This window comes from Desmodus rotundus, chromosome 8, assembly GCF_022682495.2.
Source record: "Desmodus rotundus isolate HL8 chromosome 8, HLdesRot8A.1, whole genome shotgun sequence".
NCBI lineage: Eukaryota > Metazoa > Chordata > Mammalia > Chiroptera > Phyllostomidae > Desmodus > Desmodus rotundus.
The window spans coordinates 87,658,430-87,662,648 of NC_071394.1; the positions used below are offsets into that span (position 1 = coordinate 87,658,430).

Here is a 4,219-nt window from a genome sequence, read left to right on the forward strand (position 1 = left end):
AAAGTGGCAGAGCATTTAGCTATCAGACCTTACAAAGCAGCTGGGGGCTTCAGTCACAGACTGGCTGAAATTTGCACCAGACTTGCAAGATGTACCCTCTCTGGGAAGCCAGACCTGACTGAGAGTCCCTTTGAATTTTGAAGAATGAGGGCACTGGAAATCAGCCTGCCTGGGATTGAGTCCTGGCTTTGCCTTTTCCTTGCTTTGTATGTGACCTTGTTGGACAAGTCACTTACTCTCTAGAAACCTGTTTCCCCATATGTTAAAGTTGGGTAGTAAAATGCCTCCTTCATAGGACTGCAGACTGAAATAAGGTCATTCATGTAGTGTGCTTAGCACTGAGCTTACCTGGTGTGGCGTATCGATTGCTGACTGTGGCTACAGTCTTTTTGCCCATGCCATTTTGGGCAGGGATGCAGCTTAGACTCTAGTCTCCTTGAGGGCAGGTATCTGTCTGCCAATTTCTGTATCCCAAGAGCCTGAGGGCTGGCCTGGCACAGCACCTGTGCATGCTCATCAAATGCCTCTGAAATGGAGAATAAAGCTCCTTCCTGTTACAAATGAGGAGCCTGAGACCCAAAGAGGGGACACTCTGTGCCCGAACAGCCTCCTGCTGGGAGAAGCAGTACAGAACACCAGCTTCTAAATTTGATCCTCTGGTACTCCCATGGCAGTGGGTGAAACCTTAAATTTTTGTCAAGACAGTCACTTGAAGGTTTTACTTGTATTTGAAATGTCTTTACTGAGGTCATGGAGTAGGGGGTGGAGAGTGAATGGCTGGGATCTACACTGTACCTGTACCACTGGGAGCTGGTAAATGCCTCTGTCAAACTGGTTTTGGGGGGTCCTCATAGCCTGGAAAAATGCAAAGGCTATCTCTAGGGTACAAATTGAGCAATTTTATGCTTGCCTACTTACAAGATGGGGCTTGCGAGGGAGATGGGAGCTGCTGCCAGTGTTGCCTGAGAGGTGACCTTGCTAATGGTTTTTCAGTGACCCAAATAAGTCAAAATGCTCTCACAAAAGTCCATAAAGCCCTCTTGTCTACCTAACTAACCACCCTGGCATTTCGAAGCTGAGCTCTCCCCACTGAAAGCAGAAGGTAGTTTTCATAGGCTCAGTTTTACTTCAAGTCAAGCAGGCAGCATTTTTCATGAGCCCTGTATAATGAGGTGTGGTGACCTCTTGTAATGAAAACTCATCCTCCCTCCAGGAAACCACTCCATGCCTAGGGATGGTAGGCAGTGACTGACATGTGTGACTTGAGGAGATAAAGAGACTAAAAAGATGCTCACAATGTTTGTCAGATGGCCAAATGGCTATGCTCAGAGCATTCCTCTGGTTGGGAGGGGTGGAGCATATTTGGAGCATCTGGTTGCCTGTGACTATTGAAGCCCCATGGCCTGCAGGCAGGGAAGTGGCCAATCCATGAATAGCATCTTCTGGATGGCTTTCTTTAAATATACACCCTCATAGGGTGGGCTTGTCAGATTTTCTATCTCTATCCTCATTCCCCCTGAATTGCAGATCCTTAGATCCAACCCCTATATGACATCTTTCCTTGGGTGTCTTATAGACGAGGTCTCTATTTCTACCCCTCCTCATGCAAACTGTAACTCCCCAGTCCTTAGCAATGGAGTCATCAAACACCAAGTATAAGCTGGACATCCAGCCCCTACAAGCAACTCTTCCCTTTCGCCACGTCCAATCCACCACTAAATTTTGTGGACTTTACATCCAAAATACAGGAGTGCTCAAAAGTAGGTTAATAATAATAATATAAATAACACAATAATTACTCAATAAATAATAATACAAAAATAAATTGTGTTTTATGCACTCACAATGGGAAACCTACTTTGGCCACCCAGTATATCTTAACTCTATCCAGTATCTGCTTTTCCATGCCACTGCTCTGGTCTGAGCTGCTTTCATTTCTCTTCAGAGCCACTGGAGTAGTCAGCTCCCCTCTGCTTCTAGTCCTTCTGTGATCGGAGTGGTCAGGTCCTCCCTGACTCTCATCTCATTACATCTCCTGAGCTTCCCTGCCTCCCATTCCCCCTCGCCCCAGCACATGCTCGTTTTGGCCCTTTCTGCCTTACAGTCTTTTTACTTACTACTTCTACTGCCTGGAATTTTTCCCCATGGTCCTTCACAAGCTAAATTTTTGTCCTCCTTGGGTCTCAGTTCCCATCCTCTCCTCAGTGTTGCCTCTGCTGATGCCCTAGTGTCAGTGTCCCCTGCTTCTCACCCCAATGACGTCCTCTAGAGTGTCTCCCTCAGCCTGTCATTATCTGATTTTCCTGTTTAGTCTGCCTTCTAAACAGTAAACATTTTCAGTAAAGGGCCTGATAGAAAATATTTTAAGCTATGTAGCCATTCATCTCTGTTATAGTGATTCAACTCTGTTGTTCAAGTGTGAAAGAGCTCAGTTAGACAATATATAAATGAATGGATGTGGTTGTGTCCCAGTACTTTATTTGTAGACACTGAAATTTGAAATCCATATAAGTTTTTTGTGTAACCAAATATTCTCCTTTTGATTTAAAAATAGTTAAAATGTAAAAACCATTTTTAGCTCTTGGACCTTATGGAAATATGTAGAGGGGTAGATTTGGCCTGCAGGCTGTAGATTGCCAACCTCTATCCTACAATGTAAGCCCCATGAGGCCAGGGTTCTGTCTGTCTCATCTATCACAGTATCTCAACTGTATAACACTTTGTGTTATATAGAAAATACTTAGAAAACATTTGAGGAATAAAAGAAGGGAAACTATATCTGTAGCAAATTGGACATATCTCAAATATGGACTTTCATGTTTCTGAAAACAAAGAATAAACAAATGAAGGAAGGACAGTCTTAGAGATGGGCATCTGAAGACCTGTCAATAGTCCATCCCCATCGCTTCTCAGCCTTTAGGCTAAGATCAAGTGTAGTATCTGTTCTTATCAGTTTAATAGTCCATCCTTATTCCTCTATCCTTCCTTATGCCATCCATCCTTATGCCTCTAGCTAGGACAACAATTGGTCACCTGTGATCTGTATTTTCTAGGCCAGGGATGCTTGAAGTCAAGGAAGAAGCCACAGCTCCCTGTGCATAATCCCCCAAGCTGGCAATGTGGCTGTCCAGGCTGTCAGAACTCTAACACATGGGAAGGTCATGGACATTTTGTCCTGGCACAGAGAGTTACCATCAGAATAAATTAAAATTTTTGTCTTTTTATGAGAAAAGTTATTCTTGATCTTTAAAAACAAGGATCAACTGTTCACTTCTACCTAGCATTTGTCTCATTTATATCCTTTTTTAGTTTTCACTTTTCTTAACCACTGTCTCAGAATAAATCTTTCTCTGATTTTTTTCTAATAGCATTCTCCAACCGCCCCCCCACTATAGCTTTGAGACAAAATACATTTTTTAAAAAGTAATACTCTCAGAGGGAAAATATTTGGCTCTCTCCTTGATAATTTCTGATGGAACCTGTTTATTGCCTTGTGGTCATTCCATTGGCGGTCATTTGATGCTTTAGACTGCTGAATGAGGCCCCATTTGGGCTGAGTCTCCGGACACCAGTAGAAACATTTGGCAAGTTTGGAGAAAACTCAGGCAACCGGTTGAATTTGGAGAAAAAATATAACTAGATTCTATCTCATATCAAAATCTTGGATGAGTTAAAGATTTAAACAAGGAGAGAAGATGGACAAACATTTAAAACACGTACTTTGGAGGATGTGAATATCTCTACACATGTTACTGAAGACAGAAACAAATATAAAGACAATTATTTAAGAGTTAAAAAATCATCAGTGCAGCCAAGATCTCTTAAAGGAAATCATGAAAAATACAACCTTATATGACTTCTTGGTAACAAAGGGTTAATTTATTTTTAAAAAATTATCTTTTTGTGTGTGTGGGAATATTTAAATTCTATTCTCTTGTTATATTTCAATTATATAATACAGTGTTATCTACTATAGTGACTACGTTATACGTTAGATCCTCAGACATTATTTATCTTATAACTAAAAGTTTGTGTCCTTTACTAATCTCCTTTTATTTTCCCACACCCCAGCCCCTTGCAACCACATTTCTACTCTCTGTTTTTATGAGTTTGACTTTTTAAAAAAAGATTCCATGTATAAATGATACCATGCAGTATTTGTCTTTGTTTAACTTATTTCACTTAGCATAATGCCCTCCAGGTTAATGCATGCCATTGC

General features: G+C 41.5%; 1 pseudogene; it reads left to right on the top strand.

Annotated features, from left to right (window-relative positions):
* Positions 1 to 2,901: 2,901 nt before the first annotated feature.
* LOC112301320 (U2 spliceosomal RNA) lies at positions 2,902 to 3,027 on the top strand (annotated as a pseudogene).
* Positions 3,028 to 4,219: the final 1,192 nt, after the last annotated feature.